Source organism: Sminthopsis crassicaudata, chromosome 3, assembly GCF_048593235.1.
Source record: "Sminthopsis crassicaudata isolate SCR6 chromosome 3, ASM4859323v1, whole genome shotgun sequence".
In the NCBI taxonomy this organism is placed as follows: Eukaryota; Metazoa; Chordata; class Mammalia; order Dasyuromorphia; family Dasyuridae; genus Sminthopsis; species Sminthopsis crassicaudata.
In genome coordinates, this window is record NC_133619.1 from 381,307,218 (window position 1) to 381,334,733 (window position 27,516).

Sequence of the window (27,516 nt, forward strand, 5' to 3'; positions counted from 1 at the left end):
GAAATCCCTGCTTCTCTTCTTGGCAGACATTTTACCTGCGTGGGTTTTTAGAACAGAAGCCCTGTCATTTTGATTCTTCCCTCCCTGTTGCTGCACCAGAATTATTGCTGATGAGAGCAGGAATCTGCAATTGCTATGTAAGTAGTCACATTTAACTGTTATGCAGGCTTAGGAAAGAGAACCAGGAACAGAAGTAGCTTGTTTTCTTCTTGTTCTTTTTACAAAATAATCCCCTTAGTAATACAAATGTTCTTTTTCAGAACATCATTCTGTTTAATTAATTTGGTAGCTTCTTAACTCTGATAAATATGATTGAACTCTGGAATAAGATAGGAAAGAAAAGTGTGGAGTTTCTATTTCCATTTGTATTCAAGACTGTTAACCCCACATTTCAAATGCCTTTAGTGTTCGCCTAAGGAGCTAGTCCAGGTGATCTCTTGAGGATTCTTTGAAAGCTAAGAGTGTAAGCTAATCATAAACTATTCTCATTACTTAAGGATTTCTAATTTTATCATTGTTTCTTAATTTATTGCATCTAATAATCAATAGGGGTTGGGGATAGGGGATGTTAATTTTCTAACTGGGTATATATTGGGATTGAGATGTGTCAATAAATGGTAAAATCAGAGTGAGTTATACTCAAAAAAGGAAATCAAATTTATAGAATACTTACTGGCAAACCACTGATCCTTCCTTTCATCCACAATTAATAAAATTATTTTTATTTATAATAAGAAGAGAAAAAAGTGGACACATATTGAAATAGATTATATGCTCTTTCCTCTTTAACTCCAATCTACCAAACCTCTTTTCCAAGCTTTCTCTTTTCTAAGAAGTTCTTCCAGATTGGCATTTATACAGCCCTATCACTCCCACTTATCACTTCTTTATGTATTGGTTATACATTTGTGTAATTAATTTATTTTTTTTTTTTTGTTGTCAATTCATCATCAACATTCTCTGCCTCGTGTTATAAGTCCTTGAAGACTGTTGCTTATTTTTGAAGAGGACTGGTGACAGCATGGGATGATATCTTGACTGGTACATGAAGCAGATTTAAATGTGGAAGGGCCATACATAGTCTTCAGCCTCATTCTTTTTTTTTTCCTGAGGCTGGGGTTAAGTAACTTGCCCAGGGTCACACAGCCAGGAAGTGTTAAGTGTCTGAGACCAGATTTGAACTCGGGTCCTCCTGAATTCAAGGGTGGTGCTCTATCCACTGAGCCACCTAGCTGCCCCCTTTCAGCCTCATTCTTGCTTCCTGATTCATTGAAGTCTCATAGCAAGACAAAAAGTCAAGATGAATGGCAATGGTTCAGGATGACTCTTCAATATCTAATCATTTGCTAAGTGCTCCACAATGCCTGCTTCAGACACCTTCATGGCTATTAGAGCCAATTGGTTTTATCTATTCATTCTGCAGGGTAAGTCTTCACATACTTGGGATAGTTATGTCTGGAACTCACCAATGGGTTTGATAGCTGTTGTTTACCCTCAGCCTGGTTTACTCCATCTTCTGAGATGGTTTTACCAGGGTATGGCTGCAGTAAGTGTTAAAGATTCTTGGAGTTATAGGTGAGAGTTGAATGAGAGGTGGACACCAAAAGCTGATGAGCATTAATCCTCTGTGAATATTCCATACAACCATGTTTATGTTTTTGTTTTTGTTTTGTTCAGTCTCTTGTATTAAACATTAAAACATTGTGGGATATTCATTTTTGATGATGATGATGATATATGGAAATTTGTCTTTATCTTTTATAATATTTTTTATCTCTTAAAAATTGTGTTTGTGTTTATGTTGGTTTTTTTTCCATTCCCATCATTCTTCTTATAGCTATGAAATTTATAAGAATTTAGGTAGACAAAGTATGAGAAATAGAAGAAAAGTACAATCATAAATGTTTTCTTAGTTTTGTCTAATAGTTCCAGCAAACTGTATGGGGATTATGCTTTACTTGCTTGATATTTCAGCTGAAAAGATTGATGCATTTAAAATTGTTTCTTAAATGACAATGCATTCCTGATGCTATGGAATGTTCCAAAGTGACAATTTCTTCCAAATGTTTGTGAAAATTCTTTCAAATTGATATTGTTCCATGGTGACTCTTTGAAGGTAGAATTTCTAAGTGTTTTTTTTTCTGTAATTTGTTTCTTTTACCGAAGTAAATAAATAATTTGAACATTCTTATTTTACACCAAGTCCAAAAAAAAATCATCTTTTACACTGAGGTATGATTGGATGGGGTGAGTAATCTGAGACCTTGGAAGATGTTGGTTTGTATCTTTATATAGACAAACATCTGTGCTCATGAAATTTTACAGCTGCAAAGAACTTTAGAGACAATATAGTAGAACTGTCTCATTTTTCAAATGAGAAAATAGGTCTAAATAGCTGAGGAGCAGGATATAATAATGGGAAGAGTCCTAGATTTGGATTCAGAGGACCTGGGTTTGAATCCAATCCTGCTACTTCCTTATCATCAAGCTACTTACCTTCTCTTGGTCCCTCTTTAAAAATCTATAAAAGAAGGGTGTGGTACAAGGTAACCTCTGAGGCTTCTTCCAACTCTAAATTTATGAGTCCACAGAATCCACCTAACGTCACACCATTAGTACATCTCGATGGCAGAATTCAAATTTGCCATTATTTCCACTAAAATATATCTTGTTTTCTCTAGTTTTAATATATGCTTGGTTTGGGGTCAGAACAGAGTCTAGTGCTAATTATTTAAATGCCAGTATAATACAATAAAAAGAGGAGTTGATTTTGAGATCAAAGAACCTGCAATAAATCATAATTTCTTTGAAATCTAATTTTTTTCTTCTAAAAAAGAAAAAAAATGGGTTAACTGACTTCCAGATTCTTTCAGCCCTAACTATTATGATCATTGACCTGTTTGGAAGATATTCCTTTTTATGCTGATATATAATTTAGAATAGAATAGCATGTTTAGAGAACCCCAGGAGTTCACTATTGCTTCTAGGATAAAAATATAAATACCCTGTATAGTGTTCAAAATCCTTCAACATACCACTCAGAAACCTTTCCAAACCTATTGAACATTACTCCTATTCTAGCCAAATTCACCTACTTCATTATTCCTAGTACACAACATTCAATTTTCTACTTCTATTCCTTTCCCCAAGATGTTCTTCATTTCAAGAATTCACTTTCTCTTCACGTTCACCATTTGGAATCTTTAGCTTTCTTCTAAACTTAGATAAGGGATATCTGCTACTTTTAGCCTTTATGAAATAAATATACAATGTTCCCCTAATAGAATGTAAGCTCCTTGAGGGAAGAGATGTTCATTTAAAAAATATTTCCCTAGTACCTACCATAGTTCTGGAAGAGTAATATATTAATAAATGATTACTGATTAAGATAAAGTAGAATAGACAAATATGTTATAAATGGATATCTATCCCCTTTCCCATGGTCCCTAGCTCTCTTTTTCCTCAGTGCTCTTATCAGCTCCCATGAATTTAATTTTATTCCCAGATCTACTTATTCCACTCTAACTTTTTTCCTTGCCTCTCATATCTTCCACTGTTTTTTTAACATCTTGTATTGGATATACTATATATATTTTAAATTCAACATGTTCCAAATTGAAGTTTTCCTTCAAGTCTTCTACTACCCCTAATGTTCCTATTACCATCAAAGGCACCACTATACTTACAGTCATTCTTTCTTACAAACTCTGTGCCATCCTCAATCTCCATCTCATAACTCACATTCACTTGACTGCCAGGGCACACCAATTTCTACTTTGCAACAGCTCTTCTTCTATTGTTACCTCCACCTTGATGTATGCTCTTAACCCCTTTATACCTGGACCATGCAGTGGCCTGCTGGTTGGTTTCCCTGCCTGAAGTCTCTTCCTACTCCAATCCATCCTTCAACCACTATCAAATTGATCTTTCTAAAGCACAGGAATAATAATCATGTGACTCCTCTATTCTATAAACTTCAATGGTTCCCTATTACTTCTAGAATTAAAATACAAAATCTTCTGTTTAGGATTCAACATTCAAAATCCTTTATAACATAATCTTTTCCTATCTTTAGGGTCTTCCTATACATTATGCTTTTCTATTCACCTCTACCCCCATCTACAATGACACTGTCCTCCTTGTTAGTCCTCTCACGAAAGACTCCATTTCTGACTCCATGTTGGCTGCTTTTCTTCTTTTCCACCTCCTGGACTCTGAATTTCTTCAAATCTCAGATAAATGCTACCTTTTGACATAATCTTCCTAGATGTTATTGCTTTCTCTCTGCTGATTATCTCTCTGTAAAATCTGTATTTATCTTGTTTGTATATAATTATTTGCATTTTGTCTCCCCCATTAAACTATGAACTACCTGAGTACAGGGATTGTTTGTTGTTATATTTTGTGATTTTCTCTTTCTTTGCATCCCTAGAACTTAGCATAATATGTGGAATATGGTAGGCACTTAATAAATTCTGGTTGACTGTTGTGTCCTGCTTTCTAGAGTCCCAAGTTGGGGTGATTAAAATATTGAGTTCTGCTTTCTAGAGTCCCCAAGCTGGGGTGACAAAACATACTATTGCTTTCTAGAGCCGTCACACTGGGGTGATTAAAATATACTTTTATAGTGGACAAGTGATGAGGCAGGACTCCCAAGGATGGTGGGAAAATGGAGTCCGTTTATTTCAAGGACTTTCCTCTTTTTATAATGTCACAAAAACAACTCTGAGACCATAGGACCACATAAACAACTTGCTATTCTACATAGTTTGCCACCTGGTATCACCTGAGGAAAGTCTCAACACAGGTTGTCACCGCCCCCTGACTTCTCAGGCAGGCCGAGAGCCCTTTGGGGAGATGGGGAGACAGGGAGCAGAACCAGACATTGTCAGCAGGTTCCCTCTGGGCTGAAGAGTCTTATACCTTACCCAGAGTTTCCCCACTGACTGTGACCCTCTATAGTTGACCAAATGACTATTAGAGATAGAAAAGTTTTCAGAGATTATCTATTTATTTTACATATAAGGAAATGATAGAATTGAAGCTATTTGCCTAATCTGAACAAAACCCAACTGAATAGTTCTCCTGATTTACTTCTCTGGCTTCATTGTATATTCTTATTTTGACATTTTAGGGTTGTTATTTGTTGTTGTTGCTGCTGCTGCTGCTGCTGCTATTTTTAAAATAAATTTTAGGGACAAGAAGAAAGGAGAAGACAATGTTTCTAACAGATTTTTCACTGCCCATTATACACAATCCAATCAATAAAAACTTAATACATAAATGTTTGTTTCATGCTTATCATATATAAGATGTTCTGTTAAGCTCTGCAGAAGATATAAAGAAGTTGCCAACTACAGAATTTTATGAGATAGAATTCTTAAAATAGCACCCCTTAACTTGAATAATGTTTACAGCCTGCTTGGTTCTCATCATTCAATGTCTCCAACTGTGATAAAAAGTATAGCAGAAAAGGTCAGAACCAAACATGCAACTGTCAAAAACACAAACTTTCATTCCAGCTCCCTGAAGGCTTTGTGTAGGTGTTTCAATATTCATTAATTGTAAAATAGTCATAAGAACGTTAATACATATTTTTAAAGTATTTTACCTTTACTGAATGCCTTTCACATAAAGTTCCCTAAGGATAGCACAAATGAGCAATAGCCACTTTCAAGAGTCAAAATATTCCCGTGAGACTGGTTAATGAGGATAGAAAGATCCCCAAATAAGGTTGCTGCAAAATGAACTACAACTTTCTCAGCAGGTACAGCTCAGCAAGAATTGTGAGCAAAAACAAATGACTGCCTCCTGATAAACCAGAATCAAAGATAATGGGCAAAATAAACAGATTACAGAAGCTGGTAATAAGGGATGGTTTACCAAAAAGCATAGCATGTTGTGTGTATGCATATATGTATAAATATATATATATATATATATTTACAAACACATATATACACCTATATATCATACACACCCACTCAATATAAATATATGTCAGAATTTAAAGGAACTTTAGATATCATTTATTCCAACACTCTCATTTCATAGATGAGAGGATGGAAATCTTAGGGAAAGTCAGCTGTCACCTCAAGTTTTACTTAAGGACTTCTGAAAGGCTCCAAAGGACACTCCAACCATTTTCTTCACTCACTGCCATGAAAACTGTTTTTCTTTGCTACTTTGTCTGAAGTTCCAATCATCAGAGGCAACCTTCACTGGCAGATATGAAAATTGAAATATATTTTACAAAAGATCATAGTGAAAATCAAAACATTCTCTTTTTAGGTGAAGGAAAAAATCTAGACTTTTCATATTAGGCCAGTTTCTCCATAAAAAGAATAGAAAGTCTAGGCCAGAGAATTTTGGTTGGAGAAAGAACATTGCACTGTATTAGAAAAACAAGGCTGAAAGAGATCATGCAAAGTAAAGTCATAGCATCCAAGATGGTTACATGTCCCTTTGATAGAGGAAGACATGCAAATAAGTAGTAAAAATCACTTTATACCAACTAGAACAAATAATACAGGCAGTAAAAGAGAAATATGATATTCTGATAATTGTCAATATATCTCCAAAATCTCATAAGAGGGATGAGTTATGTATGTATGGCATATAGTGCCACAAATTCCGCAAAGAGGAAACTTTTGAAGTTTTACATAGAAAGCTTTTTGTGTGCTCATACAGAAATCTGCAGCAAGATCCTACATAAATATAAACAATTTTTAGACAATGAAATTAAAGTCATTTCTAGTCAAACTGTAAAGGGCTAGAACTGAGCAATGCACTTGGATAATGAAGCACGTGAGACTAATTGCCAATTGGGTGGTTCCCTATTAACTTGTTTGAAGGTTGACCCTCCCCAGCTGTTCTGTGCTGACTTTATTGGTGGGACAAAGAGAGGGAAGTGACTTGTGTGGGAGGAGTAAGAGAAACTTGGGTGGTGGAACTCACACTCACTTGCACTCGTGACCTGGCGTTGGAGGTGACAGTAAAGATCTAGAATAAAGACATTTAGTGATCCTGACTCCTGCTGATTTCTGGGAAGATAGAGTTCCAGCATCAAACAAACAAAAAAAAAAAAAAAAAGATCTAAATCATTATTGATTAGATAAATGCAAATTAAAACCACTTCATATTCCCCAGATTGGGTAAGATGACAAAGAAAAGATGATGAGTGTTGGAGGGAATGTGGGAAAACAGTGACACTAATGCATTGTTGGTGAAGTTGTGAAATTATCCAACCATTCTGAAGAGCAATTTGGAACTATGCCCAAAAAGTTATCAAACTGTGCATACCCTTTGATCCAGCAGTGTCTCTGCTGGGCCTGCATCCCAAAGAAATCATAAAAAAGGGAAAAGGATCCACATGTGCAAAAATGTTTCTAGCAGCCCTTTTTGTAGTATCAAGGAACTGGAAACTGAGTAGATGTCCATCAACTGTGGAATGGCTGAACAAGTTGTAGCATATGAATATTATGAAATATTATTGTTCTATAAGAAAGAAACAGCAGGATGATTTCAGGAAGGCCTTGAGAAACTTATATGAACTGATGCTATGTGAAGAGAATCAAGAGAATATTGTATAGCAACAAGATTATGTGATGGGCAATTCTGAAGGACATGGCTCTTTCCATCAATGAGGTGATTCAGGCCAATACCAAAAGACTTGTGATGGAGAGAGACATCTGCACCCAGAAAAAAGGACTGTCAGGATTGAATGTGGATCACATCACAGTTTTTTTCACTTTTCATAATGTTTTTTACTTTGTTTTTATTTTCTTTCTAAGTTTTTTTTTTCTTTTTGATCTGATTTTCTTGTACAGCATGATAAATGTGGAAATACATATAGAGAGAATTTTAGATGTTTAACATATATTGGACGACTTGCTGTCTAGGGGAGAGGGTGTGGGAAGAGAGGGAAAAATTGTGGAACAAAAGATTTTGCAAGAGTGAATGTTGAAAACTATCTTTGCATGTATTTTGAAAATAAAAGGCTATTTTTAAAAATGTCTTTATGCAACTGTGAATGTCAGAATACAATCAAACTGACATTTATAGGAAAAGCATTTCATATTATCTGTATTACACCCTTCTTGGGTATCTTCCCAACTCAACACATAGGTTTGTAGTTCACATCCTCAAAGGTATGAATATGCTCGTTTTAAAGACGTGGAATCATCCTTTTAAAATTAAGTATATGAGTCCCCACTGGTGTACTTACTATAAACAGTCAAATATCTAAAAGGCCTGGTACAGAAATTTTAATATATTTATTAATTATATAATAATAAGAAGAACATTCATAAATATTTTAAAGTATTTTACCTTTACTAATACTCTTTTCCCCAATATTCCCTAAGGATACCATAAATGAGCCATACCTAATTTCAAGAATAAAAAGAATGGAATTAGTTAAGGAAGACAAAACAATATCTAAATAAGTTTGCTAAATGAACTACAACTTTCTCAGCAGAAAAGATCAACAAGAATTTGGAATAATAAGACATTTCCAACAAAAACTCTGTGTACTTCAAAATCATAGGTGATGGGCAAAATAAAAGTATTATGGAATTTGTTTATTACCTATTAGCAAAAGTATTTACTAAAATGGCATGGTAAAAAAAAGAATATCTCAGGTTCTCTCAAACTGACTTTTTCAACTGCTGGCTCTGGGTGAATAGCTTTTCTTCTATAGATTCTGTAGTAATAAAAAAGAAAAATGGCTTCCTTTCCCTTCTCCAAGAGGTAAAGAGCTCTTTTCTTTTCTTAATATTGATTGTTTTTCTTTGATTCACCTGAACTGCCCTACTCTTGAATTGCTGGTAGTTTGCAGGCTTTATCACTTTAAAGCCTCCAGGGACTTAGCCAATTTTTATCCAATCAGTTCATATTTCCCCTTCTGATTCAATCAGAAAGAAGTATCTATATGTTATAAAGGAATCCCTTGATTGTAATACCTTGCTACTACATCAACACCTTATCAACAGTGACTAAATCAATTCTCTACTTCTACCCCCACTTTTTCTGTACCACCATTTCAGTGGTAAACTGAAAAATAAAAAAAATAAAAATAAAAAAAATTAAAAAGCAGATTCAAAGGAGTGGCATTTGGCATTCCTAACTCTTAAGCTTTGCATGTTCAGAATTGTGGGCTATAGAAAAATTCTTTTAACTCTTCCTCATAACAATCATTCAAACATCAGAAGATTAAAATCCCTTTAGTGACAATCAACTAAATCCCTTTTTCCTCCAATTTTAATATCCCCAATCTTTCAAACGTTAAGAATTATTTTCATACTTAAATGTGTTATGGAGAATTGAATATAATATTTCTAACATGCTCTCAACTCCATAGAAGTCAGTGTGTCTTTATTTACCTAAACTTGATTATCACATTTCTATATTTTACAGCCTAATATTGCATTACAACTTTTGGTAGTCATACTGTTAGGATTTATTGAGATTGCAATAAACAAAAATTTCCACATCCTTTTAACATTAGTTCTTTTCTAGCCATGTTTCCAACACAATATTCAGCAATGTTTGTATTTTAACCTAAACATAGGACTTTACATTTCTTCCTAATAAATTTATACTTGCTAATTTGAGAACATTCTTCCAAAAAACTCATTCTGTCATCTACTATGTTTCTGTACTTTCTAGCTTCATTTGATTGGCTAAAATTATACAATAATGATTTTCACCTGTGACATTAATAAAAATTTTGATGAGTACAGAATCAAGTATATAGTGACTTATGAACCACTACAAAATATTACTAATTCAAGATTTGTGATTTATGTGCTTTCTCCCCCATGTAGATTACTACAACTTTATGATTTATGATGCTATATAAATTACATGGGACAATATAAGTTTTGATATGGTTTTATCTTTCATAGTAATGCTCAAACATGTTTTCTCCTAAGACTTGGGATGTCTGATCTTTTCTAAATGAAATTGTATAAGTTAGTGTCCCCACATTTAGTAACTGTCAGTTGGATATGGAATTTCATACATGTTTCATTGTTCTCTCTTTTTTAAATTTAGTGTTTTTTAAGAATGAATATTTCCACCAAAAAAATGTGAGAAAGCTTTAGCTTTGAAAGATCACAATTCAATGACCATTAGTAGTATTGAAGCAATTGTTGAAATGGGAAAATCAAGTGTTTGGTTATTAAATTAAATCACTCAACAAATCTGGATCAATTGCAGCAAAGCACAAAAAAATGGATGGCTAAAAATATAAAACATTGTCATAAACTGAAAGACTATTGTTAAGAAAAGAAAAACAATTAATCAAAAAAGAAAGAGAAAAAAAAGAAAGCAAAGACCATTATAGGAATTAGCACTTGAAAATTATTATTCATTTTCCTTCATTTTTTAGCATGATGGTAGAGGCAGAGCCAAGATAGTAGAGAGTAAACACATTTTTATCTAAGCTCCTAATACTGTCTCTCAGAAAAATATCCGATCAAGCCTCTGAACTGGTTTTGGAGTTACAGAACCCACAAAGATTTGGAGTGTAACAAACTTCCAGAAGAAGATACTTTGGAAGAACTTCAGAAAAGGTCTGTTTCAGTCAGATGGGAGAGAAGCTGCTGAGTGCAGAAGCAACACAAGGAACCAGGGCAGGGAACCAGGGCTTTGTGGTATCTTGCAGTGGGGAATCTTCTGGGAGGCTCTTATGCTACTCTGTCCTGGTTACCAGCCAGAGGATCAGCAGGTTAACTCTGAGACACCCAAAGCAAATACAAAAGGCAAATAGGTAGCCTCTGAACCCCAGAAAAGCATAGGACCTGACCATACTTACCCAGTAATGGAAGTCAGTTAGTAGCACCAGCCCCAGGGCAACCTAAAGCAGCTGTCACTGCTTTACTTTAAGAGCAGACCTCAACCTTTTTTTAAAAAATGAGGAAAAAAGAAAAAAAAGAACTCTGACCATGAATAGCCTTTATGGAGAAAGTGAAGAGCAGATCTCAAACCCTGAGATTCCTAAAGGCAAATCATTTCCAGAAGAAGCCCCAAAGAGTGATGTGAGTTGGTCCCCATTTCACAAGGCTCTCTTGGAAGAATTCAATAAGGATCTTACAAGAGAGAAAGAAAAAATGGGGAAAGGAAATGAGAACTTGGCAAGAGAGTTTGGAAAAGGAATTTTAAATTAGCTTTGATGAAATGGAAAAAAAAACATATACCTCCTTACAAAATAGATTTGATGAAATGCAAAATGCATATAACACCTTAAAAATAGATATTAAAAAGAAATCAACTCATTGAAAAAACAGAATTTGTGAAATGGAAAAAAAGCAATGAACAAAATACCTCATTTTAAAGTTCAATTGGCCAAATGCAAAAGGAGATTTAAAAAAGATAACTCAAGAAATATTCACTAGATATTAGAATTGAAGAAATGGAAGTGAATGAGTTCAAGAATCAGTTAAACAAAACCCCCAAAATAAAAAAAAATAGAAGAAAATGTAAAATAACATAGTGGTGTAAGCTTCTTAAAGTTGGATTTTTTAAAAAGCTACTGCTTATATTTAAAATAAAATTTATCACTGGAAAAATGAATCATTGAAAGAATGCAAAAAAGATAATTTTTTTTACTGATCAAATTTACTCTTTCAATCAAGAATATATGAAACATTTTGTCAGAAGAAACCTAGATGAATCTTCTACAAGATCTAGGGATTTTCATTATATTTTAAAATATCTAGATACCACCTTCCCCATAAATGTGCTAGGGATTTCTTAAACTTCTGGTAAACCTGTAAGTTTTGTTTCCATTGAGGGAATGAATAACCCTGATAACTATATTAATAAGCTTAAAACAAGAAGAATTGATTCATAATTAGAAATATTCCTAAATTAAGTGAAATACTTCACACCATACTGTACCATGAGGCATATCAAATAAAAGTTTGGAAATAAACCTTATCCAAGAGATGAAGATGATCATTTAAATCCCATTAAAAGCATATGGTTTATTATAAATGCTAGACTTCAAAAATAGATTGTTAATCAAAATATACTTACTATAAAATGTATTTTAAAATCATGGTTTCATGAAGAATTAACAAATATTTTTCAAATCATATCACATGAATTCAAAATTATGTAAAACAAATGACTGCAACAAAAGGAAAGTATTACATATTGAGATTTTTCAAGATGTCAAAGTGTAATAAAGAATTATTTTATCTTGTGTCAGTTAATTTGCATACCACTGAATACAACTTTGAGATAATCTATGGCTGAAAATTTTATCATCCTGTGTCCAATCACCAATAAGTGATGATCCTACTTTCAAAGCTAACCTTTAGAAAGGAGAAATACTAGACTGGCATGCAAATTCTTCCCAGGTTGGTAAAATATATTAGATCTTACACTTTACTGCCCTTTCCCATAGTCTTTTGAGAATATATGATCACCTCCTGGTCACAATAACATATCAGAATATGATTGATTTTTTCAGTTTCCAATCACTATAAAATTACTTAAATTTATGAATTTAACTGTTTTCTCTTCCTCTCACTTTCTCAAAGTCCAAGTTGAAAAAAGGAAAATATTTATTAACTGTATTCTATGTGCCAAGCAAGGCATTAAATACTGGAGATAGAAACCAAGAAAGAAAAAATCTTAACTTTACTGACCTGGTCTCTATTACATAGTTAACAATAATAATAACATATGTGTAACACAAATTTTTCAAGTATTTTAGATATTATCTCTCTCCTTTGATCTTTTCAATAATCTTTAAAGTATAGACTAGTATTATCCTTTCTGATTCTCTGGCAGTTCCTGACATTCATGGAATATACTTCAACATCTGTTTAAATCCATCTCTTCCTCCAAGGCTCAATTTTAGTACCATATCTTCCATGAAGCATTCCTTACCACTAGCTACAAATATCTCCCCATTCTGAAATTTTCTTATGGAATTTTTTTTCCTGGACCTTCCTTTTGCTCCTATCACATTCCCCTTGGCAGAAAGGCTGAACCTGTCACAACCTCTCTGATTCTCAGTCCCTCCTCCTTTCCTCCTTTGTATTATGCTTATTTATATACACAACATATGTTCCCATGAATTGCCTGTGAGAAAAGGGATTGAATCATAAGAGATCATTTAGAGTCAGAAAGATCTTAGGAATCATTGAGTTCAATCTCTTAATTTTACATATGAGGAAACTGAGGCACAGACAGGTAAAATAAGTTGCCTAACATCACAAAGGGAATAAGTTGAAGTATCAGAATTTGAATACATATCCTCTTATTCTGAATTAGCCTGATACCTTCCCAAAAGGTATTGTGACATTTTTCATCTTTGTATCCATTTTTGTACTTTGCAAGTCATGATGCTTTCCTCACAGCTGGTGTATAATAATTGCTGAATTGGTTTAAATTGTCTATGTTTTATAAATAAACTGAGTTTGAACTATGCCTATAGTCACACAATTTAAATATTTAAGGTGAAAAGGTCTTCTAGGTATCAGGTTCGGTGTTCTTTGCATTATACCATTACAACCTCTCACAAGAGACTATCTATTCTTTAGTAATACTAATACTAGAACATCCTTCAATTCTGGCACACTAAACCTCATTTTCTTGCCTCTTCTAAGGCCTATCTTCATATGATTCTCTGAGAACCCAACCATCCAGTTCTAAGAATTCTAGGAGTTCTAGATGGGTGATCAAGTCCTTCCTCATCTAAATCTCTACTTGCACTGAAGGTCAAGAGAAAAATGGGAAAATAAGGAAACCAAAAATCCTGAGATAAATGAGGAAAGAGAAAAAAATATGAATCACAAAGAATCCAATCTACTGCAAAATTACAATATTAAGACATCATAGCAACAGTTGGTAGTGTCCTTTAAATGTTTTCTTTGGAAATTTTAATAATATTACCCAAAAGATGTCACCAGCTTTTGGAAAAGAGCTTGATTGTACACCTGTTGTGTACAAAACTACAATGGTAAAATCATCGACTTCTAAATTATTGATATATTTTTCTTCCTTTTCATTTCTCAGCATCATTGCTAGTGAATTGTGTCTGTGTACTTTTTGACTTGCTAAACAAAGAATAGAGCTTATTTTTAAAGAGCTTATCCTTATTTATTCTACTAAATTTCAGTCTTACATTGAAGTATCTTAACTTTATTTGGATACTGACTGCATCAGAGCACCATACCAACTGTGTTTTTACTTGGCAGCAGATTGACACTTTCCTCTGATAGCAAATTGCTCACAGGCTTTTTTCTCCTTTCAAAAAAATAGAAAATACTCTGGTGTACACACACACACATACACACATCATTATTTTCTTTCTTCCTGAGAACCAACAAGTAAAAAGGACAACAATACTTTCTTTACCCTCAGGTAATTATATGAGTAAACCTTGTCTCCTCATACTTCAAAAGCAGTCCAATATAGTATTGTAACAACAGGCAACCTATATAAATAAAAGCTTTTTAATTACTTTAATGAGCCTAGTAGATAAGAGTAAAATTGTAGCTTTAGTTCACTGAAGCAGAGATTAGGTGTCTGATTTTGGGGTTTGAGTATATTTGTTTTGGTTGGTCTTAACTACTGTTTCTATCAGGAAAGAAGACTCTCCATTCATTATATGATCTATGTTATGGTTTGTCAAGTTTCAAATAGTATATTGTTGCATCTGAAAAAGACCCCTAGTAGGTATTTTAAAAATGGCTTAGTACTAGCCCCTTATTTCATGTTTAAGCAGGCTAAGACATATTTTTTTTAAAAATCACAAGTCAATATTTGGTCCTGATATCCAATTCTTGAGCCATCAGATACATCTTATATACTATTTTAAAAAAGATGTTTCTTATATTCAATTCAATCCAACAGCTATTTATTAACAATGACTACATATACCTCTGTTAGGTGTCAAGGATACAAAAATAAAGTTAAGACAGAATCCTTCTGTATTCATGACTGTTACAATCTCATCGAAGATGCTGTGGCCTCTGTTTGATTAAACTAATGTGATACCAGTGGTTTGATAAAGAAACAAAATAAAACTGAAACAGAAGTTTCAGTGGTTAACAAACACAGTACCTTTCATAGCCATAGCACAGGAAACACATTTAGGCAGGAAAGGGATGTACATTGAGGGTGTCATTGATTCAATTGAACACAGCTTTCTGTTTCCATTGTTGGGCATTCTGCTGGTCAAAGGTTAAAGAATTTCAATCTTGGAATCCTTTGTATTCAGATGAAATAGGAAGCTATCACAATGAACTGAGCTTTAGTCCACCCAACCAATTAAATTAGGAGGACAGATTCAATACCATTAAAGAAAATGTACTGAAATCTTCCTGAGGTGGGATACTATTTCCACCACTGAGAGCATGAGGCTTGTATGAAAATAAGTGTAAGACAAAATACGATATTAATGAAGGAGGAAGAGGATTAAGGGAAGATGGTGAAGTAAGTCAGAAATCCCAAGTTCTCCAGATGTTCCCTACATACAAGACAATGTGAACATAGAACACCAAAAATAAACAAGAATTGTGGCAGAACAGTAGTCTGAGACAACCAGAAAAGATATGAAGGAAGATCACACACCTGAGTTTGGCCTGAGTGAAGTGTAAACATCTCCAGGTTAGTTCCCTAGAAACAGTAAGCTGCAAGCCTTGGAGACAGCTGGGCTGGGAAGCAGTCTCAGCTTCAACCACACGAATTTTCTCCTGAAGACAGAGGGAACTTATGCTGAAAAGGGATGTCAGACATAGCTTTGCTGTCAAAATACTATCCTGGGAGAGAAGAACCAGGAAACTTCTACTAAGTACAGAAGTAGTGGTATGGGGACTCTGCTAGGTGGGCACTTATGTTCTTGGTTTCAGTTTCAAGTCAGAGGGGAGACCTGAAGATAGACCTGAGGCCAGAGGCACTATTCTCCACACTCCAGGCCAAGAGGTGATTACAATAACAAGATACTACAATTAAAAAAAAAAAAAAAATGAGGAGACAAAGGAGAAAGAATCCAAGATTCATCTTCAGAATAGAATACTGGAGTAAAAAGTAAAAAAGCCTCCCTTATCCCAAAGAACAATATCAAATGGTCACCTACCCAAAAATAGTTTATAGAAGGTCTCAAAGAAGATTTAAAATATAAAAAAAGATTTAAAAATCAAATTAGGGATATTTAGGAAGAATTTTTGTAAAATAAGAACAATCCAGGAAAAAAATAAAGATTATGAAAAGAAAGTCAACCAACTGGAAAGGAGATTCAAAATATTAAAAAAGAAAATAGTCCTTGGAAATTAGACTTGGAAAAGGTAAATCCAGCAAAGTTATGAGACTAAAAAATAACACAACAAAATATAAAGAGTGAAAAAAATAGAAGAGAATGTGAGGCCTATCATAAGAAAAGCAACTAAATTGGAGAACAGAACAAGAAGAAAAAAACCTAAGAATAAAAAGGCTATCTACCTAAAAGCAATGATTAAAAAAAAAAGAAGAAAAAGAAGAATCTTAATACAATAATACAAGAAGTATTTTTAAGTCATTCTAGCTAAGGTTTAGGGGAGAAAGTAGAAATAGAAAAGAAAAAAATTCACTGATGACCACCTGAAAAAAGAAAAAATCCTGTGTGGAAAATCTATAAGAACATCATAGCCAAAGTCCAAATTCCCAAGTCTGGGAGAAATTGTTATGAGCAAAAGAAAAAAAAAGAAATCAAATATTGTTGAACAACAATTGGAATTACACAAGACCTAATAGCTGATTCCTTAAAAGATTACAGGTCCTGGAACACTATAAATGAAAAAGCTAAAGAACTGGAATTGCAGCTGAAAGTATCATACCCATAATCATGAAAAGCCACAAAAAAATGAATATTCAATGAATTGCCAGACTCAAAAGAATCTGAAGTTAATAGAAAATTTGATATATAAGATCCAAAAAATTACGTAAGGTAAACATCAAAGGCTAATTACAAAAGACTTAATAAAGACAAATTCTTTGTTTTATACAAGGAAATGTAAAGCAACAGTCTAAAATTAGCCTTATTGGGGGTGGAGCCAAGATGGCGGAGAAGATACACGCCACTGTGTAAGTTCCTTTCTTCCCTCACAACCAACTAGATTTAATCAGCCTCAGAAATAGCACTGGACTGATAGAATCCACAAGGACTGGAAGCACGACTTACCAGCTGAAGAGAATCTGGAGTTTCAGCAGGAAAGGTCAGCTCCCAGGGGAGGAAGAAGAGAGGCCAGCGCAGACGGTGGGGTAGTGGCACACTGCGCCAGTCGCGCTGGGGAGGGCTCTGGGATCAGAGAATCCACTGACATAAAAGAATCTGGCAAAGGCTGTTAGCTCTTCTCTGCTTATAAAACAGCAGATCAGAGGAGAAATATAGGCCACTTTAAACTTTGAAACTAGATTGGATCTTCCCGGATCCCAAGGGTGACTCAGCAGATCTCGACACCAGGGGTGTGGCCGACATAGGCAATATAGGCTTTCGCCTCGGGGTAGTTAAGAGATTGAAGAGTGGGCGGGGCGGTAACTCATAGTGCCTGGCTTGGCTGGCTGGAGGCTGTGGAACGGAAGTCCCAGAGAAGCGGAACCTTTGAACTAGGGACCGTGGTTTCTGGCAGACACTTCAAGTTTGAGCTCAGGGGCTTTTCACTTCACCTGCTGCAGACATCCACGCCCCACCGGGACGCATAGGCTAGGCTTTGAGTCGCCTTTGCTGTTCAGTCTCAACCTCAGGGAAGCCGCTAAAACACAGCGCCCTTGGGGCACAGCAGTGCTGGTCACCTCTGAGGCATTTCCAGGGAGGGGGTGGGGAACTCTTTCCCAGAGCTCTCTCTTAGCTCAGGCGCAGGGACCGCTGCATCCATCCAGTCTGGGAGGAAGCTGGTAAAGAAATAAATAAATAATTTCCTACCCCAGGGACAGACCCCAAAAGATTTTTTAAGTATGAGCAAGAAGCCCAAAAAAAACATAGATTCCTTCTACACAGAGAAAGAGCGGGTATCCAACCCCGAGGAAGTTAACAGCAGAGAGTCAGCAGATAACAACCTAAAAGGGAACGATTCCTGCCCCCCATCACATAACTCTCTCCTTGAAGAGACTATTAAAAAGGTAAGAGGGTTTGAAGAAAAATGGGGAAAGGAAAGGGAAACTATGATAGAAAATAACAACATCCTGAAATTGGAGTTGGAAAAAAATAAAGAATTCACAGGAGATGCAGGGAAACAAAATTAGTGAATTAGAAAAGGTAAAAAAAATCACAGGAAAATAGGATTTCTGAATTGGAGAAGATAAAAAGTCCCAAGAAAATAGGATTTCTGAATTGGAAAAAGAAAATAATTCTCAAAAAAAAAAAATTAGGGAAATGGAAAAAAATTCAATAGAGCAAAATAATTCATTTAAAAATGAAATTGGGCATTTACAAAAAGAACTAAAAACTGTGAAAGAAGAAAATAACTCCTTAAAAGTCAGGATGGAACAAATAGAAATGAATGATTCACAGAGAACCCAAGAATCAGTCAAACAAAACAAAACAAAAAAAAAAAAAAAAAAAATGAGAAGTTGGAGAACAATGTCAAATACTTACTGGGAAAATCTATAGACCTGGAAAATAGATCTAGGAGAGATAATCTGCGGATCATTGGACTTCCCGAAAATTATGACCAAAAAAAGAGCCTAGATTCTATTTTACAGGAAATTATCAAAGAGAACTGTCCAGAGATAATAGAAACATAGGGGAAAGTAGATGTAGAAAGAATTCATCGAACTCCTTCTGAAATAGACCCTAAAAAAAGAACACCATGGAATATTGTGGCTAAGCTGCAGAATTACTACACAAAGGAGAAAATCCTGCAAGCAGCTAGAAAAAAACAATTTAAATACCAAGGTGCCACAATAAGGGTCACCCAAGATCTGGCTGCCTCCACATTAAAAGATAGAAGGGCCTGGAACCTGATATTCCGAAAGGCAAAAGATCAAGGATTGCAACCAAGAATAAACTGCCCAGCTAAGTTTAGCATCTTTTTTCCATGGAAGAAGATGGTCATTCAATGAAATAGAGGAATTCCATATGTTTCTAAGAAAAAAAACAGACTTAAACAAAAAATTTGATCTACTTCCACAAGACTGAAGAGAAACAGAAAAAGGTACACAGAACCCTTGAGAACTGTAACTCTGTTGTGGGTATATAGAAAGTACGCATGGATAATTTGATTTTACTGATATAAAAGAAAAAAAAAAGGAGGGGGTGTAGTAAAGGGAAGGGGGTAGTATCAGAAAAAGGGGAGGGTGTGATAAAAAGAGGGAAACTATATCCCAGGAAGAGGCATAGAAAATACACCATATCTGAGGGAATTTAGAGAGAGGGAGAATCATTGTGTAAATCTTACTCTCATCAGAAGAGGCTCAAAGAGTAAATAATTGTCATATTTGTTTTTCAGAGAATTCTCTCTCACCTCATTAAAAGGGGGGAGAGGAAAAGGGAAAAGGAAAAGGAGAATAAGGGAAGGGACGTGGCGGGAGGGGGGAGGGATACTAAAAAAAAAAGAAAAGGGAGGGCTGTGCGTCACAAGGGGGGGTCTATAAATTGAATATTGGGGAAGGGGTTCAGGGGGGTCAAGGGAAAAAGCATAATCTGGGGATAATATGATGGCAGGAAATACAGAATTAGTAATTTTAACTGTAAATGTGAATCGGATGAACGCTCCCATCAAACGTAGATGGATAACAGACTGGATCAAAAATCAGAACCCTATAATATGTTGTTTACAGGAAACACACTTAAAGCAGGGAGATACATATAGAGTAAAGGTAAAAGGTTGGAGCAGAATCTATTATGCTTCAGGTAAAGCCAAAAAAGCAGGGGTAGCTATCCTTATCTCAGATCAAGCAAAAGCAGAAGTTGATCTAATTAAAAGAGATAAGGAAGGAAACAATATCCTGCTGAAAGGTAGCATAAATAATGAAGCCATATCGATACTAAACATATATGCACCAACTGGTATAGCATCCAACTTTCTAAAGGAAAAGTTAAGAGAGTTGCAAGAAAAAATAGACAGTAAAACTATAATATTGGGAGATCTCAACCTTGCACTCTCAGATTTAGACAAATCAAACCACAAAACAAACAAGAAAGAAATTTAAAAAAGTAAATAGAACATTAGAAAAACTAGGTATGATAGACCTTTGGAGAAAACTGAATGGCAATAGAAAGGAATATACTTTCTTCTCAGCAGTTCATGGATCCTATACAAAAATTGACCATATATTAGGACATAAAGATCTCAAAATTAAATGTAGGAAGGCAGAAATAATAAATGCCTTCTTCTCAGACCACAATGCAATAAAAGCTACATTCAGTAAAAAGTTAGGGATAAATAGACCAAAAAGTAATTAGAAACTGAATAATCTCATCTTAAAGAATGACTGGGTGAAAGAGCAAATTATAGAAACAATTAATAATTTCACCCAAGATAATGACAATGATGAGACATCATACCAAAATCTGTGGGATGCAGCTAAAGCAGTAATAAGGGGAAATTTTATATCTTTAGAGGCTTATTTGAAGAAAATAGAGAAAGAGAAGATTAACGAATTGGGCTTGTAACTTAAAAGGCTAGAAAAAGATCAAATTAAAAACCCCCAACCAAAAATTAAACTTGAAATACAAAAATTAAAAGGAGAAATCAATAATATTGAAAGTAAAAAAACTATTGAATTAACAAATAAAACCAAGAGTTGGTTTTATGAAAAAGCCAATAAAATAGATAAACCTTTGGTAAATCTGATCAGAAAAAAGAAAGAGGAAAATCAAATTGTTAGTCTTACAAATGAAAAGGGGGATCTTTCCACCAATGAAGAGGAAATTAGAGAAATAATAAGGAGTTACTTTGCCCAACTTTATGCCAATAAATTTGATAACAAGTGAAATGGATGACTTCCTCCAAAAATATAGGCTTCCTAGATTAACAGAGGAGGAAATAAATTGCTTAAATAGTCCCATTTCAGAAAAAGAAATAGAACAAGCTATTAATCAACTCCCCAGGAAAAAATCCCCTGGACCAGATGGATTTACATGTGAATTCTACCAAACATTTAAAGAACAATTAGCCCCAATGCTATATAAACTATTTGAAAAAATAGGGAATGAAGGAGTCCTACCAAACTCCTTTTATGACACAGACATGGTACTGATACCTAAACCAGGTCGATCGAAAACTGAGAAAGAAAATTATAGACCAATTTCCTTAATGAATATTGATGCTAAAATCTTAAATAAGATATTAGCAAAAAGACTTCAGAAAATCATCCCCAGGATAATATACTATGATCAAGTAGGAATGCAGGGCTGGTTTAATATTAGGAAAACTATTAGTATAATTGACCATATTAATAATCAAATTAATAAAAACCATATGATCATCTCAATAGATGCAGACAAAATCCAACATCCATTCCTACTAAAAACGCTTGAGAGTATAGGAATAAATGGATTATTCCTTAGAATAATCAGGAGCATATATTTAAGACCGTCAGTAAGCATAATATGCAATAGAAATAAACTGCAACCTTTCCCAGTAAGATCAGGAGTGAAACAAGATTGCCCACTATCACCATTACTATTCAATATAGTACTAGAAACGCTAGCCTCGGCAATAAGAGCCGAGAAAGAGATTCAAGGAATTAGAGTAGGAAATGAGGAAATCAAACTATCACTCTTTGCAGATGACATGATGGTATACTTAGAGAACCCCAAAGACTCTGCTAAAAAGCTATTAGAAATAATTCAGAATTTTAGCAAAGTGGCAGGATACAAAATAAATCCACATAAATCTTCAGCATTCTTATATATCACCAACAAAATGCAACAGCAAGAGATACAAAGAGAAATTCCATTCCAAACAAATGTTGAGAGTATAAAGTATTTGGGAATCCATCTACCAAAGAATAGTCAGGAATTATATGAGAAAAATTACAAAACACTTGCCACAAAAATAAAGTCAGATTTAAATAATTGGAAAGACATTCAGTGCTCTTGGATAGGCCGAGCGAATATAATAAAGATGACAATACTCCCCAAACTAATCTATTTATTTAGTGCTATACCAATCAGACTCCCAAGAAACTATTTTAATGACCTAGGAAAAATAACAACAAAATTCATATGGAAGAATAAAAGGTCGAGAATTGCAAGGGAACTAATGAAAAAAAAGTCAGAGGAAAGTGGTCTAAGTGTACCTGATCTAAAGCTCTATTATAGAGCAGCAGTCACCAAAACCATTTGGTACTGGCTAAGAAATAGAACGGTAGATCAGTGGAACAGATTAGATACAAAGGACAAAAAAGGGTACATCTATAGCAATCTAATCTTTGACAAACCCAAAGATGCCAACATTAGGGACAAAAATTCATTATTCGGAAGAAACTGTTGGGAAAACTGGAAATTAGTATGGCAGAAATTAGATATGGACCCACACTTAACACCATATACCAAGATAAGATCAAAATGGGTCCATGATTTAGGCATAAAGAATGAGATCATAAATAGATTAGAGGAACAGGGAATAGTCTACCTCTCAGACCTGTGGAGGAGGAAGGAATTTATGACCACAGGAGAATTAGAGATCATTATTGATCACAAAATAGAAGAGTTTGAGTACATCAAACTAAAAAATTTCTGTACAAACAATACTAATGCAAACAGATTAGAAGGGAAGTAACAAATTGGGAAAATGTTTTTAAAAGGAAAGGTTCTGACAAAGGTCTCATTTCCAAAATATATAGAGAACTGACCCTGATTTATAGGAAACCAAACCATTCTCCAATTGATAAATGGTCAAGGGATATGAACAGACAATTCTCAGATGATGAAATTGAAACTATTTCCACTCATATGAAAGAGTGTTCCAAATCACTACTGATCAGAGAAATGCAAATTAAGACAACTCTGAGATACCACTACACACCTGTCAGATTGGCTAAAATGACAGGAACAAATAATGATGAATGTTGGAGGGGATGTGGGAAAACTGGGACACTGATACATTGTTGGTGGAGTTGTGAAAGAATCCAGCCATTCTGGAGAGCAATTTGGAACTATGCCCAAAAAGTTGTCAAACTGTGCATACCCTTTGACCCAGCCGTACTACTACTGGGCTTATATCCCAAAGAAATACTAAAGAAGGGAAAGGGACCTGTATGTGCCTAAATGTTTGTGGCAGCTCTTTTTGTTGTAGCTAGAAACTGGAAGTTGAATGGATGCCCATCAATTGGAGAATGGTTGGGTAAATTGTGGTATATGAAGGTTATGGAATATTATTGCTCTGTAAGAAATGACCAGCAGGAGGAATACAGAGAGGCTTGGAGAGACTTAAATCAACTGTTGCTGAGTGAAATGAGCAGAACCAGAAGATCACTATACACTTCAACAACAATATTGTATGAGGATGTATTCTGATGGAAGTGGAAATCTTCAACATAAAGAAGATCCAACTCACTTCCAGTTGATCAATGATGGACAGAAATAACTATACCCAGAGAAGGAACACTGGGAAGCGAATGTAAATTGTTAGCACTACTGTCTATCTACCCAGGTTACTTATACCTTTGGAAGCTAATAATTAATGTGCAATAAGAAAAAGGTATTTACACACATATATTTTATCTAGGTTATATTGTAACACATGTAAAATGTATGGGATTACCTGCCATCGGGGGGAGGGAGTGGAGGGAGGGAAGGGATAATTTGGAAAAATGAATTAAAAAAAATATATAAAAAAAAATAAAATTAGCCTTATTAATTAGGTAATTTGAAAGAAAGATTGAGTTAGAGCTGTGTATGAGGGGATTCTAAAAAAAAAAAAAAAAAAAAAAAAAAAAAAAGCAAAACCATGTAGGAAAAAGTAAAAAGTTGCTATCTTATTCAAAAATGGGTAAGACTAAGAAGTAACATAAAGGAATTAGATGGAGAGGAGGGCTGGTACTTCTAAAACCTTACTGTCATTGAGAATGGATGAGAGAGGGATATATACAAAGTGTGTAAATATATATATATATACATATATATATATTACATACACATAAATTTATATGTATTTGTGAGTGTGTATTAAAGTTTTCTAAATTCAGAAATAATTAAGAGGATAAGGGGATGGGGGAAACTTAAGGGAGGAATTTTTAGAGAGAACTCTATTTAGATCTGGGTTAAAGAGAAAACAACATATATGTTTAGAATGAAATAAAAGTATTCTAAATTTATAAAGAAATAAAAATGTTAGGAAATAGGATGGTATAGAAGGGTGTGTATATTAATATAAATTGGAAAACGGGATTAACATTTTGAGAGGTATAAAAAGTCTTCTAAATTCAAATAGAAACCGAAGGGTAAGGGGATAGAGTGAAATGGGGAGAAGATAAAGGAGGGATTCTTATGGATAAGACAATTAATAATAGTAGGGCATGGTAGCAGGTAGAAATGAAGTAGAGGAGTGAGGAGAGAGGAGGATAGGGTGAAAAAGATACTGAGGAAAATAGGAAGGAGGAAAATAAACAGATAATTATATCTTAGAATGTGAATTATATGAATTCACCTATAAGATGAAAACAGTAGATTAAAAATTTGGACTAAATAATATGTTGCTTTCAGGAAATATAAAAATGAGAGGGAACATGCAAACATAAAATAAATATTAGGAGTAGAATTTATTAGAAAAAAAAGTAGGGGCAGTAATCATGATTTCAGACAAAATTAAAGCTAAAATAGATTTAATCAAAAAAGAAAAATAGAAAAACCATACTACAAGTTAACCATTAATTCATTGATTAATTAATCAATAATGTTTTAGACTATTTAAAAGAACTAGACAGTATAAGATTGGAATATTGCTGTGATATAAAAATGATGAGTTGCTAGAGTTAGAAAAATATGGAAAGACTTGGACTTATGAAGGAAGATGTCATACACTTTCAGAGAAACAGAGGACAAATATGTCTTACATAGTCTTACATAAATATTTATGAATATGTTATATATAGATATGTGTGTGTGATTATAGATATCTATGTAGATATATATGTGTGTGTATCTATGTATGTGTATATGCATGCATGTATTTGCTTAAAAATACATTTGTATTTATCAGAACATATATAGAGATCAAAGAGAAAAAAAATCCTCAAAAAATCCAAGAAAAGATGAATAGCTATGATACATAGGTTTTCTTGAAATGGGAAATTTATATTTTAAATGTTCTCATATTCTGCTATGCCTATGACAATTTTTGAAAATTTATTTTTTGTATTTACATTTATTATTATTTTTTTATTTTTTGCTAAGACAATTGGGGTCCAGTGAGTTGCCTAGGGTCATACAGCCAAGAAGTATTAAGTGCCTGAGTTGAACTCAGGTCCTCCTGACTTCAGGGCTGGTGCTCTATCCATTGCTTCATCTAGCTGCCCCATTTACATTTAAAATAAAGAAAACAGATTTAAAACTAACAAAGGCAAAGATCAAAGGACAATGGGGAAATTTGGAAAAGCTGATGTAATGAATATTGCATTCAACATTATTTTCTTACAGTGAAATCATTTAGGATATAAAAGGACTTAGGATAAACAGATGATGAGTCCATTTAGTCCAATGCCTTCATTTTGCAAATGAGGAAACGGAAATGCTATATAACCCACTGAAGATGTTATTGGTTATAGGTGGCAAAGTTAGAATTCTATTCCAGGTCTTCTTATTGCCAAATCCAGTCTGTGGTTTACTGTTCCTCTTGTAACTATATAAAGCAAAAACCATGGTCCTCCACCTTTAAATCTACAATTAGATGTAAATAAAGTAAAGTCTGTCAGCCTCCAGCATGCATTACGAGCCCCTCATGTCCAATGAAAATGTTCTATTTGTTCTTCCTGGACCTTTCCAACTGCTTTAAAAAAAATGTTTATGAGATCACTTTATCTCATATGTCTAAACATTACAATCTCAATTTTAGTGTAATTTATTTTATAAGGAAGCATTTATAATTAGAATTAAATTATTTTAACCATATAAAAGTTCTAACATATCTGTACTTATATTTCAATTTTTTCTGGGCATTTATAAACACAATATTTATTATATATAAAAGGTCTTTTAATTTTATTTCTTATAATATAAATTATTTCAAATGAGATAACATTTGTTATTAAGAACACTCTAGTACAGTGTTTGGCACAGAGTAGATACTATAAAAGGCTGACCCTTTCCTTCATTACCCTTTCTAATAATGTACAAACTCCATGTCTTTCTCATTCAGTGACATTTGAACATATGTATCCCAACCAGGATGGCTATGAAAGAAATTTGATAGTTTGGCTTATACATCAGTACACTTATGTGCTCACCATTTTAATCTTCAGACATATTAGATGTAGTTTAATGAGCATGAACATCATCTCCCTGCAGTCCTAGAAAATCATAATGAAATCAGTGGTGATGGAGCTATTTTCTCACCTTTCCTTAAAGGCAGAGGGTATTAAAAAGGCAAATCCTTATCTAATTAGGCTCCCAATAAGGGACTGACTCAGGCAAGGGCAAATGATGGTTATATGCACAACTCATTCTGATTTTGTTTTCCTTTAGACAGATTACTAAATTGTTACAATAAAAAACAGTTCAAGGCATAAGTGATAAGTTGCTGTTATTACCTCTCTTTGTGAGCTGATTTTCTCTTCTTGTATCCTCCCAGAATCAGTTAGTAGAAAAGCACATACGTGATAAAAATATTTTCCCTCTTCTCTTTGCTTCAGATAAATAGGAAACCATTACTTTGTGGGAAGAGATACCTTGCAGCTGAGAATGATTATTTCCACACTTGGGGGTTGCAAAGTTGTTGTTTGAGGATTGCAAAGATCTTTCTTTTTATTGACATAAGAAAGGAAAGATACAAGTTGTTTTTTGAAGATTCACATTGCCACACTTTGACTCTGTCTTCTGGAAGCAACTGAAATGAAATGTGTACAGACTGGATGGGCATTCATCTTAACCTGTCATAAAGATGTTTCCTCCTGGAAAATAGACTGTGTAATAGCTACCTCTGATTATCCACAGTAAATCTTGTTTTCTGGTTATTTTCTGATATAAGTACAATAAGGGATATCATCCTTTCATGGCACTATTTATAATCTATTATTTACCTTTTTTCTTGTTTATTATTAAACATCTTTCTTTGTATATCTTGCATGTACCTATTTATTTACCTATAGTCTCCTAAATTGGAATGTAAGCTCCTTGAAAGCAGGGACTCTTTGCCTATCTTTCTATCCAGAGGCTTAGCATGCAGTAAATGTTTAAGAAATGCATGTTAATTTATTTATTTATTTCCTGTTTCCTGTTCCATGAAATCTTAAACCCAAAAGGAGACTTGGTGAGTCAAAAGATGTAAGCTCCTTCCTGAGTTTAAAAGAAAGCTATTTGAAGTAAGACCAATAACCTTAGAGGAAGGAACAATTCTAATCCTCTAAAATTATCAG